Raw genomic sequence first — 13,659 nt, 5'->3', positions numbered from 1 at the left:
TCTTCCACAATAACCAACCACTAATCTGTAGATTAGTTTGCCTTTTCTAGGCTTTTACAGAAGAGAATTATATAGTAACTATTCTTTTGGGGGGTTTGGCTTCATCCATTCACTTGCTCATGGACATATAGGTTGTTTTCAGTTGGATCATCACAAATGAAATTGCTATGAATATTCTTATATAAATCTTTGTGTGGACATATATTTCTTTTATCTTGGGTAAATACCCAGGAGTGAAGGAGATGAATCATATTTGCTATATTATGTGAATGTTTAACTTGTTAAAGACAACTCTCCACTTTTGCCAAGGTTGTACCATTTCGCTTTTCCACAAAAGTATTCCAGTTGCAAAATGTGCTAGCTAACACTTGGTGTATGGTCCATCTTGTCAATTTTAGCCATGCTCACTGGTATATAGTAATATTACATTGTGATTTTATTTATTTATTTGTTTGTTTGTTTATTTACTTATTTATTTATACAAGCACAGAAGCACGGGAGGGTGAGAGAATTCACCAGAGGCAGAGTAGGGAACAGAACAGGCAGACTGATGAAATACACAGTTGAGGGGAGCAGCAGGCACAGCAGGAGAGGTCTGTTGCGCCATGTGGGACTCTCCCTGGCAGCCAGGTATCAAACCGGTGCTACAGTGGCTGCAGCAGCTTTGCAGCTCAGCGCTCAACCAATGAGCCACCAGGGGAGGCCCTGCATTGTGATTTTAATTGCTATTTCCCGAATGACTAGGGAACATCTTTCCTATGTTTATTCAACATTAGTATAATTTTTTTTTGGTGAAATATCTGTTAACTCTTGCTTACAGATATTTTTTTATCAGGTTACTTGTTTACTTACTGAGTTTTGAGAATTCTTTATATCTTATGGATACAAATCCTTTATCAATTACATGATTCACAAATATTTTTTCCCAATGTGTGAGTTGTCTTTTCATTCTCATAACCTTCTTTCAAAAAACAAGTTCTTAATTTTGATGAAGTCCATTTTACCAGTTTTTTCTTTCATGAATTCTGCTTTTGGTGTCAAATTTTAGAAAGCTTTGCCACACAGGATCACAAAGATTCTCTCCTAGGAGGTTTTCAGTTTTGGTTTCAGTTTTAGCTCTGTGAGTCATTTGAATTAATTTTTACATATGGATCAAAGTTCATTTTTTTGTATATGGATATTCAATTTCTCCAATATTACTAATTGAAAAGACTGTATTTTCTCTTTTCTCCTTTGCCAAAAATTAATTGAGTTGTGAGTCTATATCTGGACCCTCCATTCTTGACCATTGATCTATTTATCTACCACAATGCCAATACCATCCGGTTAATTACTATTTCCATACCAGTTTTATTGTAGACAACTTGCCAACCTATGAATTGATTTTCTCTGCATCAGTTTCCCACTCACAGTCCAGTCAGTTGCAGCCCAGTGTTAGAGGGAACAGGCTTGCAAAGCACAAAGAGGGGTGGCCAAAGATTGTCTCTCCTCGTGGCCTGAGGTCATGACAGTTTTCTTCAATATATGCTGTGGTTGGGGCCTCCCTAGTGGCACAAGGGGTTGAGCACCCCACTAGAGACAGAGTGGGGAGCAGAACAGACAGATCTACTGAAACACACTGCTGAAGGGAGCAGCAGGTGAGACAGGAGAGGTCTGCCATGCCATGTGGGTAGCTCCCTGGCCAGGGCTCAAACTTGTGCTGCAGTGGCTGCAGACAGCTTCACAGTGCTGTGCTTAATTCCTTGCGCCACCAGGGAGGCCCATAGGTGGCAAGTTTATTGAGGAAAGGAGAAAAGGAAAGTCTTAAATGACAAGACTACATTTTGCCAGCACAAGGGGTATTCATTTGCAGTGTATATTGTGGAAATTATTGCCTTGGGGTCTAGTTGAATTGGTCTTCTAAGATCAATAATCCTTTCTGCCCCACCTCTGGCTGATAATCTTTTCAGACCCCACCTTAGATTCCTGGAAACTTCCATAGCTGCTTTAGTTAAAATTTGTTAATCATCCCTTCCCCCAATTCTGACTGTCCTTGTGAGATCTTCTATCCTACAGTTTTCTACTCTAAGTTTCCATCTATGACACAAAAATAAATATTAAAATCATGTTTCTTAATACAAAATTAACTATTACACATATGGCAATTAATCTTTTCCTCTGTCTAGTTCTCATTTTCAAAGTTGATGGGGTTAAAGTTCTTTTCTTGGGATGGAGAAAGGCAAAGTGGAATGGATGTAGTGGGCTGCATTTCCAATATTCTCCCAAGGAAACCCTTCTGGATCAGGCAGATAAAATGGGTCTCAGGTAACTAGAAGATTCTTTTTAAAAACATTTTTTAAAAAGGATTTATTTAGGGCCTCTTCAGTGCAAGGGGTTAAGCACCGCACTATGAAGTTGTCCGCAGCCTCTGCAGCATGAGTTCCATCCCTGGCTGGCCAGGGAGATACCCACATGGGGCAGCAGACCTCTCCTGTCTTGCCTGCTGCTCCCCTCAGCATTGTGTTTCATCAGTCTGCCTGTTCTGCTCCCCATTCTGTCTCTGGTGAATCCTCTCATCCTCCCACACCTCTGACTGTTAGGGGGAAATGATGTCCTGAGTTAATCCCATACAGGCTTTGTGGACCCCACCCCCACTCCAGACTAAAGCCATCAAGACATTGGGAAAGACAAATCCCATCACCACCAAGGGAGGGTGGCTGGGACCTGAGGGTGGAGTTGGGTAGCCAGTTTGGATATAAAAACCAAACACGTGGGCCTTGGGCTCGCTCTGGCTCGCGATCGCTCGCCTCCTGGCTTCACCGCTCCTGGCTGGCGGCCAACTTTGAGAGCCATTTTGGGATTCCTGATCGGCGGATCGGGTAGGACTCATTTAAAACTTTGTCTCCCACTTTTCTCCCAGAGCTGTACATTTCCTCATTTTCCCTTTCCTTGTAAATAAACCTTTTATTAACCTTTCACGTGTGCCTGCAGTAGAGCATTGATAAGTCCTTTTAAGCGCGCGGGTGAGGACCCACAGTCAGGCACCCCGTTTTGTATCGGGGTTGCTCTACAACATGACCACTGTTCTTGTGTGCATAAATAAATAAATCTTTTAAAAAATGATTTATTTATGCATACAAGAACTGGGGTGTAGACTAGAGGTGCAGGGAGTGAGAGGATTCACCAGAGACAGAGTGGGGAGCAGAACAGGCGGATCGACTGAAATACACTGCTGAGGGGAGCAGTGGGCCATACAGGAGCAGTCTGTTGCACCACATGCTTTAAGCTCCCTGGACAGGCAGGGATTGAACTCCTGCTGCAGTTGCTGGTGCTGGGGATAGCTTGATAGCTCTGTATCTTTAAGCCCTGTGCCATCAGGGAGGCCCCTAACCAGAAGATTCTTTAAACCAGTGCTGTGGTCTTAGAATTCTCTGCTTGTCATAGGACCTAGAATCACTCCCAGGATATTTAATCTGAGAAGCCAGCAGATTGCTCAGATCAGAGTGAATTTTGATCACACAGCCAGACTCCTGGAACTCTACCCAGTAAACTATGCAGGCACACTCCAGTCATTTCATTAACCTCAAACTGACATGACTTTGTAATTTTGCAATAGACTTTTGGTCTCCATTTGTTCAGTCATTGTGGTGTTTACTACACTCGTAAGACAAATATTTCAAAAGGAAAGCATAGAGTGTTGTGCTTTGTAAGGTAAGGGGGTGGGGAAAACCTCTCTGAGAGAGAAAGATTTTTTTGAAACTTAAAAATGAATGGGAATTGGGCCTCCCCTGTGGTGCAGCGGTTGAGCACTGGGTTGCGAAGCTGCCTGCGGCCTCTGCAGCGCCGGTTCTATCCCCGGCTGCTCCCCGGCCACCAGAGGAGGGTCCCACAAGGCGCGCAGACCTCTCCTGCCGCCCGCTGCTCCCCTCAGCAGTGTACTTCGGTCCTTCTGCCTGCTCTGCTGCCCGCTCTGGCTCTGGTGAATTCTCTCACCCTCCCGCGCTTCTGACTGTACCCAGTGCATGTATAAACAAAACGAACAAACAAACAAACAAACAAATAAATAAATAAAACATGCCTCTATAAAAAAAAATGAATTGGAATTAGCCTAGGTGAATGAATGGAAAGATGGTTTTAGGCAGAGGAAGCCTTCTTTAGGAAGCCACCTGTGGCCCCCCCAGGCTATCTTAGATCCTTTACCCTCTTGGTGCTTTAAAAGCCCTACTGGGGGCTTACTCCTAACTGCTACTTATTATACTTATCACAATGGTCTCTTTCTTAACATTATCTCCCTCTATAAGACTTCAAGCTCTTTGAAGGTAGGGGGTGAGTATTTAGGGTCAAGTAGCCTATCAATTCCCTTTGTGTGAAGTAGGAAAAGAATTAGAGAAAGACCCTCTCTGGTAAGAGACTTGAAAAGGTGATGCTTTGTGCAGAAGAATTAGGCATGTGGGTATGAAGATTGTTTCACAAGGAAAGGTACTTTTTCAGGAGAAAGAAATGACATCTCTTAAAGAAATTCAGCCGTACACTTAGAGGCATGACTGAATGAGTGGAGAACAAGCTAGATTTTATCCTTCATTCGCTGCTTAGCTGAGGGTCCTTGGGCAATGCACAAATTCCACAACTGTGCATAGTGACCCTATCAACTTTTACTACAGTCTTTGCAGTAAAGAGTTAGACATATTGTAGGTAAATATTTTAAAAAACAGTCCATAAAAATAAAACCTTAGACAAGGAATTCCAGGGTTGCTTTAGAATCTGGAATCCTTCAAGGAACTTTGCAGGGGTTCTAAGGGTCCTGGAATTAAAAATTGTGACAAAGCCAGTGAAGGTTCTTTCTTGGTTCACTTTAGTTGCAAAGCATGCACTTTTGTATTACCTATCTTCCAACATGCTGTATTCCTTGGGAATGTAGCTCATTTATAACAGCCTGGATCAGAGTATGAACTAAGGAGAACAAAACTTGACAGTTTTGAACTTACAGAGTAAATAATGATATACTAGGACAATCACTAAGTTTTTGAATATCAATTTATCAAAACAGAGCTAGAGGAATTTCTAAACATTTCAGGGAGTTATCTAAGATATTGCTGATTGAAAGATAGGCCATTATTGTAAGAACCGCTAAGGAAGAAAGAAATGCCAATTGCAAACTATGATTTGTAAAACACAATTTGATTTCAGAGATGTAACCATATTTTTAAAAAAGTATTACAGAATTGATAAAATACTTCATCTTTTCGTGCTTTTAATATATTGCTATGTATCTATAAGGAAAAGAGTTATTTTCCTGTTGAAAGCAAACGAACAGTTCAAATCCCCCTGAAAGGTACAACTTCATGGCAGAGTGCAGTTTGCTATCAAAGTTTCATGACACCATTTGTTAAGATCATTTCATATAATTCCTGCACATTGAACAAGTAATTTGGTGTTCCTGGCACCCTTCTTGATATGATAGGGGAGAGAAGATGTTGACAAATCTGCCTCAGTATTACTTTATGCTTGTCAGTAAAAACTTTTACTGTAGATTAATATATTAACCTGTGATTTACACATTAATCTCTTATATGTTCCATGCCTCTGAGCTTGATCAATTCTGGTCTGATTCTTAACCTGCAAAGCTAAGAGCCAAACCTGCAGGAAAATGATTCCATGGCATTATTGTCATCATGGGAAGCACGAGCTGAAAAATAAGTTCAAATTTTTTCTTGACAACTTTAAAATGCAAACAGCATTGTGAACATCCAACTTTTGATCATTCAACCATAAGATATTTGAGAGCTAAGTATATTCTACTTATCTTCACATCATCTTCCAAGGGGTCCAATATAAATTCCTGGAATGCTGTAGATACCATGTGAAATTAGAAGAGAGGATGGCTCTATAGTTTTAGTGCATCTTTCAGGTCTGGTTGGAAAAGTATTAAATCCATCAGCTATTTGAAGAGCACAGTCATTCTGTGTTGAGGGTGAAGTGTGGCAACTAGGAAGGTATATGACAGGAGTTTGTGAAACAAATTTTGATATCCTGAAATAAAAAGAGAATTGAAAAATAAAAATAACATTATCATGCTATATATTTAGAACTGTATTTCTACTTAGTACTAAATGTTTCCTAATGTATTTTTGAAGGTTACATCCATCATTCTTTCCTTTTTGACAACATATTTAGAAAATTTAAGTAAACAATCTATGATAGAGAATTTTAGGTTCATTTTGAATGCATTTAATTTCATTTAAAATTAAACTAGTGATATCAAAATCCAATTTCTAATGATTACCATGTAGCTAAGGGAATATATTTCTACAATTGTTATCTCTCAATAATTGATTGCAAGGGAGATCAATACAGATGATGTAATACATTGGCTTGCTATTTTATGTTCATTTTCTCTTGGTAAAGCACATGGGATGGCTGAAATTACAGATGCCCTTTTCCCTTGGATGGCTCTCAACCAAATATTCCAGAACATCTGGAATCTTTCACTCTGGAAAAAATAAACAATAAAGGCATTTTTCAAGCTTAATATGTGTGGAAGTTTGATGAAGGCCAAGTGATGGTGGTTTCTTAGTAGGAGAATGCTAGCTAGTTAATTGCCAAGAATCCTTCAGCAATAGCATTTACCTATGGCCTCAGATTAATCTCTTAGTCTTATAAGTCTAGTTGCTTGTCTTGCTAGGTTTCCATAGTTAATCAGACCCAGTTCTGATTATTATTTCTCCTTTCCTTTTCATTAACTCCCAAGATGACTGAGTGGACTGAACCATTCTTCTCCCTTGCTCTCACCAAGGTTACCAATGACCTTGTACACCCAATGGATACTTCTTATCTTCAATAACATCTCTACCATACTCACGTGTGCAGAGACCCTGCTCTGTGCTCACAAACTCCATTTTCTTTTCCTTCACGGCAATCAGCTCAACTATATTTCCTAGTCTCCCCCTGCAGTTAAGTGAGGCCATGTGCTTAAAGTGCTGACTGGTGGAAAGAGAAAAGTGATGTGTCCCACTTCTGGGCCTGGTCATTTCAGCTTACTGTACTCATGATCTCCATGTGTGCTCTTTCTCTGCAGAAGGTTCCCTAGAAGACTCTGAGAAGTCAAGAGATGGCAAAGTCATATGATGGAAGAACTTAGATACCCAAATAACTGCTCTTAAGGTTAAGGCCTCCTTTACCCTTCCTGCTGTCTTCAGTGGAGTGTGAAGTGAATTAAAAAAAATGAAACTTCATTGTGTTAAACCACTGAGATTCAGGGGTTTTTGTTATTGTAGTAAACTTTTTTTTTTTTTTAAAGGATTTATTTATTTATGCATATAAGGACTGTGGTACAGGCCAGAGGTGTGGGAGGTGAGAGGATTTACCAGAGACAGAGTGGGGAACAAAACAGGCAGACTGACGAAGTACACTGCTGAAGGGAGCAGTGGGCGAGTCAGGAGAGATCTGCTGCACCATGTGGGTTGCTCCCTGGCTGGATATCGAACTTGTGCTGCAGTGGCTGCTGATAGTTTCATAGGTTGTGTCTTAACCCCTTGGGCCACCAGGGAGGCCCCTGTAGTAAACTATTAACAATACTTTATTGGTTTCTGTGATGCTGTACTCTAGCCTGAATATCCTCTTTTCCTTTGTCCCTTCATTTCTTATTTTCTTGGAGTTCTCTACCCATTCCTTAAATATTTTTAATCTAAGTTCCATGGCCCACTATTTTCTTTCTCTACATGTGTTCAGTGAACAAGCTCATGTATTCTTAGAGTTTACTTCTGATATGCTGATGTGTAGGTAAATATGTACCTAAATATTAGATACAATTTTCACTAAATATATGTGTGTGATAAACCTGTTTTATACCATGTTTATCTTAACCTTGATTTTGAAATTTTGATTATCTATTTTTCTCATCTTTCCATTGCAGGGTAAATTGAGAGTTGATTGTATCTTTTTGTCTAGTTCTTTTATTGAACTATAAAAGATCCTCTACCATTCAATTTCTGCTTACTGAATATCAGCAAGAGACTGCCTTATTCCTCTTTTTGCTGACAGTGACTAGTACAGTGCCTTGTATAGAGTAAATAGTTGGTGAATATTGATTGAATTGAATAGAAATATTGATTGCATGCTTGCTATATGTAAAACTCTGAGTCAGGGTTAGTTTAATACAAAAAAGAAATAGAAGTCTTGTTCTGTTTTCTTTTTCATCTTTTGTATGTCAAACATCCTACTACCTCCTTCCTAATTATTGCCATATTGTAATACATGCGATTCTACATATGAGACTGTCTTACAGTTTTGATAATCAGAGGAAGGTCCAGAACTAGTAAGAACATTAGATAAATTCCAGATTTGGCTTTATTACTACTATTGAAATAGTAGATTAATCAATATTTCATTATTTTCTTTTTGACTGGAATTCATAAGTATTGGAATGTGGTAATTTTCTGTTTTTAGGCGACATTAAGTTGCATCTTCTTTTTGATTGGGTCATTTGAGCCCATAGTTTATTTCATTCAGCAATTCCATTCACTGGAATAACTAGTGGATTCCCATATGGAGTTAATATTGTCAGATTTTAACATATCAACAATAACCAGTTCTTGCTTTTCATTCCTTTTTAGTTTGTTTTTAAAGATTCTCCACCAGGTGTATTCATCAAAGCATTATTTTATTGCAGTAAGTATATGTGCTTCGTGAATTTTCTTCCAGGGTCCAACTGTTTTCCACATCTTGATTTTCATTCACAGCTCCAATTTCCTTTGAACATTTTGAAATATTTTTGTATTGAGCCACATAACTGACCCTTGCATTTTTCCAGTAGCCTGCATTTTCTTTCTTTTTACATCTTTGTATTCAAACTTCCTGCCCTTTTCAAGTTTTCTCACACTCATAGAAAGTTTTTTTTTTTAAGACATCTCTTCTTTTCTTTCCTTTTTGTAAAGATTTATTTATTTATGCATGCATGCATAAAAGAACTGATGTATAAGCTAAGGGTGTAAGGGGGAGGTGGTGAGAGGATTCACCAGAGACAGAGTGGGGAATAGAACAGGCAGGTCTACTGAAATACACTGCTGAGGGGACCAGCAGGCGAGAAAGGAGAGGTCTGCTCTCCCATATATGGGTTAGCTCCCTGGCTGGGGATTGAACTCAGGCCACAGCAATGATAGTGCTGAGACTTAACCCCTAGGCCACCAGGATGGCCCCTCCATCTATTTTTTTTATAAAGAGTTTTGTCAACTCTTACTACTCTTATTGTTACAATTACTACTATGACTTATACTATTCCTATTTCTGTAGATTACAGTTTTGTTACTGGATTCTAGTATTTATAATGGCTTCATTAGTGAAACAAATTCCTGATCATGGCTGGGTTCTAAGTGATTCTATCTGCTTGTGGAGTTATCTGTGTGAAAATTACTCAGTGGTGTCCATTCCAGCAGAGAATTTTTGTTCTTGGTAACTATGTTGGTAGTGCTAGAATGAACCATTTCCACATATACAATATTTTCATTTATTGTATGTCCAGTAATAAACTGAGAATGTCTAACTTTAATGGATTCTACAGACAAAATGACCCAAAGGGCACCCCCACAAACTGTCTGAGAAAAAAATTATTCAGTTATATTTTATCGTTTACCCATTTGAAAGAGTTAAAGAGCTGTGTGACTTTGGGAACATTACCTAATCTCTTTTGCCTCATTATGTTGTAATGAGTTGAATGAATTAGAACCATGCTTAATATATAGACAGTAAGCACTCAAAAGTGTTAGCAATTATTATTAACTCATTCAGCAAATGCAAATATCTGTTTGGAATCCATGTTTGCTGCTACTGCTGAAGTCACCACCCTAAAGGAAAGCGAATGTTGATCATTCTTGTCAAAATAAGTGCAATTATAGTGTATTCCTCTGAATGTCAGTAACATCTAGGGGATTTGTAGAAGTGAAGTTTATGTATGAATAAGCTGCTAAGCTAGTGAAAACTTTTTTTTTAATGAAGAAACATTCAAAAAAGTCAAAGAATTTACTAAAGTAGGACTAACAGCTTCTTAGGGAACTACTGTTCACGTCAAACATGGTAGCAACTTCTCATTTAGTTTAGTTGAAAAAGGGAGTAGCCCTAATGAGTGCTTTTTAACCCTGGTCTGTGAAACATCAGACCCCTCCGTGCGGATGCGTGTTAAAAAGGAAGATTTCCAGAACTCTCTCAAGACCTGCAAATTCTTTGAAGGGTTAACCAGATCTCAGGTGCTTCTTATAGAACTTTAATTTGGAGACCCCCTCCGCCCCCCCATCACATTCTGTAAAGCAGGGAGAGGGTATCTTCACAGAATTGAACTGGACAAACACATGGCCCAAGAGAGGGCAGGCTGTTCCCCTAATTGAGATGCCACATTTGATCTTTGCCTGCCCATTAAGCATCTCCCAACGGGTCCCGTTAAGATCCCAAAACCTTGCTCTACAGCTGTGACTGGCAATCTTGAGTTCTTCAGCTGTTTCCCCCAAACAGCAGGAAAATAAAAGGAATTGCGACCCGCTAGTGTTTGTGGAAATGAAATACGGGCCTGTTCCACCTTAAAGGGCCTACGCTCGCCTAAGTGTTCGGGTCTTGCAGAGTTTGGGCACCACCATATTTGGAGCGTGCCTACTTTGGGGCGGGAACCTCCTTGGGAGTGATTAGGTCAGCGCTGGGGGAGGTGACCTTGTTTGTTTCTGGCACCCGAGAACAGTGGTGCACTGTTTCTGCTGCCCCCGTTTGTCTAATTGGCCCAGGCGCTCCAGCGGCGCTGAGCCGCCCCGGCGCTCCTCGCTGGCCACCCCCGCGGCCCGCAGCCCGGCAGAGGCGGGAAAGCAGCGCGCCTGCGCCGTGGGAACCGGGGCCTGAGGCGAAAAGCGGGGAGCGGAGGGGGGCCGTTGGAGCCGAGTAGCGTACAGAGCGGCGTGTGACGCGGGGACGCCGCGCGTTCCCAACGTCGCCCCGGTTTGACGCACACGGCACCAAACTGTGAGTTTCAGGGGTTATTTGGTCGGAATCGCTGGGAGCCGAGTGGGTTTCGGGCCTCTGGGCTGTGGCGGCGGCGGGACGGAGGGTGGCGGAAGAACTTGGGCGGCCCGGCCGTCGGCGCGCGGCCCGGGGAGTGACGCCTTAGGCTGGGTCCCGACCATCCGAAAGGACGCATTTTGCCGCACAGGCTAAGATGGCGGCGGCGGCCGAGGAGGCGGAGTTGGTGCTACACAAGGAGCCCGGGCCCCGGGTTCGGGGAGGCGGCGGCCGCGGCGGCCGCGGGGGGCGGCGGAGCCTGAGGTGAGCGGCGGCCGCCGCCGCGGGGCGGGACTCGGCGCAGGCGGGGTGGGGGCGGGGGGCCTTTCCTCGGCGGCGACGGAGGATCCGGTAGCGGACACAAAGGGGCTGAGCTGGGCACTAGACTTGGGGGTTTTGTTTAGTCACATGAAGCTGAGCAGCCAGTGAGCAGTTGGGGGAAGGGGCCGCGATCACTCGGCTTGGGGAGCCTGGCGGTCGCCATTGCAATGCACTGAGTAACGGGGGCGGTCCGAGAGCAGTCCCCAACCCCTCCGTTCGGGGCTGCTCCCTCTTGGCCAGCAGCACCGGCTCTAGCGTTTACTGTACACACCCCTCCCCTGACATGGGACTAGGACTGCTGAGCCCTCCCCTCGCCCCGGTTCTGCGAGATCTTATGCCACTAGGTGCCTGGGAAGTAACAGCAAGAGGTAAATCGCTCAGTGTTTGGGTTGCCAGGGGCTTGGTGGGTGTCCAGCTAAAGCTTTTTGCTTCTCCAGGTCTGATTCCCTGGCCTTTGTGTCCCTGGGAGCTTAATCTCTGCCAGAGGAAAGCAGGTGTGCTCCACTTCTCCCGTGAACCTGAAGATGAGTTGCCCCAGACCCTTCTCAGTGCTTGGAAACTTGGGTGGTGGAGCTAAAGGTTTCTCGTTACGAGACTTCCAGAGACGACTCTCGTGTTGGGATCCATCCATGGTTTAGCTGCAGTAGTGGAAAACTTTTTATAAACTGTTTAAGTAATATTGACACCAATTTAGTTGTTATAAAACTTTTATGTGTAGACTTCGAATTTTGTGTGGCCTTTAAGAAGCATACCAGGCGGGGATAAACAGTTGGGGGCCCAAATGATGGTCCTGTTTTCTATAAAGTTAATAATCTCAACAGAAGTCTCCAGACACCATCATCTGTTCTGGCGAGTCCTAACTAATGCCAGGCTTATTGCCTTTGGATGATAGATTAGATTCACCTTAATAAGTATGTTGCCTCTCTGCAGTAGTTTAGTTATTTTTCGATCCCACAAGAAGGAAAGCATTTGAAAAAATAGACAACTCAAGTTACTCAAAGAAAGGAAACCTGCTGTTTACCTTCAATGTCATGTGTAAGTATCCAGGGAACTTCATGGCAACAATACTGCCTTGGTAGGTTTGGTAAAAAAATTAGTTCCTATGAAGAAATCATAATTTAGGTTAGACATTTTAATAGGTGAAACATGAAGACTTGACTAGTATTAATACAGTGTTAAGGGTAGTGTTGCTAAAAGCATTGTAAGTTCCAGAATATCAAACATAAAGTCATACAGCATTTTATGGGTACATTGTACTTTGTGTATTGCCCAGGTCATGTTAACACATGATTGAAGGGATGTTTAAACACACTTAGGATACTTGAGATCTCTGTTCAAATTGAATCTTTCATTTCCACCTTTTTATGATCTTTCCTCCTTTTACCTTTCAGTAGAAAGCAATTTTTGCATAGGTGATCAGTGAATAATTAGCAAAATGTGTTGAGTTTTAGAGTGGAAGGAATCTCAAAACAGTTAACTGACTTGTCTTACCCCACTCTTTTACCAGATATTGAGAATCAGAGATAGAGATTAAGTTAGTAGCGTAAGAGAAAATTGTGTCAATTTCAATGCTATTGCTTTTTTCATTGATCACATCCCTGGGATGAGCGAGTGATTATCTCACTAAAAATGGTTAAACAAAGCAGGGAGTGTATTTGGAAATACTTGTTAGGTGTTTTATTATGTAAGTGATAACTTCTCTTCAACCTTGAAAACTTAAAGTGATATGGGGACTTAGTTTTAAAGTGACTTTCAGTGAAACAAATTCAGTTACAAATGCACACATTTCAGACAAATGTTTTTCAATTTTGAGGCTCTAAAAAAGCAGTTATGATTTCAGGGGAAAAAAAAACAGCTTGATAAACTTACTGGAAAGTTTTAGCTATCTGCTATTACTACCAGTTATTACCTAAGACATGAGGTGCTGCAAATAATGATGTCAGTGCCTTTCATTTTGTAATAGCATTTTACTTGGGTAAATGGCCATATCACTTAGACTTTGCCATGTTAAAAACTTGTTAAGACTGATCACTGCTGCTGTTGAGTAGTAGCTTCATAAGATCTATAGAAAATTCAACAAGTGATACAATTATTTGTAACTATGGGGTGGGAACCTATAGTTATCTTTAACTTCTTTGAATGTCATATTTAACTAAAACAGTTCAGTTTTCTTGAGGTTTTAAAGCTTTTATGGACCATTTTAGATGCATTTAAATTATTGATTTTTCTTAGTTTATAAGCTATTAATTTTCAGCACTGTGTGAGTGGGTTTAATGACACTAGCTTTGTGATATATTTGTAACTATAAAGTAACTCTCACCTGCAAAC

General features: G+C 41.3%; 1 protein-coding gene across 3 annotated transcripts in view; it reads left to right on the top strand.

Moving 5' to 3' along the window:
• Positions 1–10,936: 10,936 nt before the first annotated feature.
• ZNF644 (zinc finger protein 644) overlaps positions 10,937–13,659 on the top strand; it is a 94,459-nt gene continuing 91,736 nt past the window's right edge. For 2 of the 3 annotated variants that reach the window (XM_037500459.2, XM_037500463.2), the window contains exon 1: positions 10,938–10,974. The gene's annotated coding sequence lies outside the window, so the exon portion shown is untranslated. Of the gene's footprint in view, positions 10,975–11,768; positions 12,367–13,659 lie in introns of all 3 variants that reach the window. The other variant, XM_037500460.2, reaches the window with a different exon arrangement.

Source organism: Talpa occidentalis, unplaced genomic scaffold (assembly GCF_014898055.3).
Source record: "Talpa occidentalis isolate TD23 unplaced genomic scaffold, MPIMG_talOcc4v2.1 talOcc4.9, whole genome shotgun sequence".
Lineage (NCBI taxonomy): Eukaryota > Metazoa > Chordata > Mammalia > Eulipotyphla > Talpidae > Talpa > Talpa occidentalis.
This window is presented reverse-complemented; position numbering and strand designations above follow the sequence as displayed.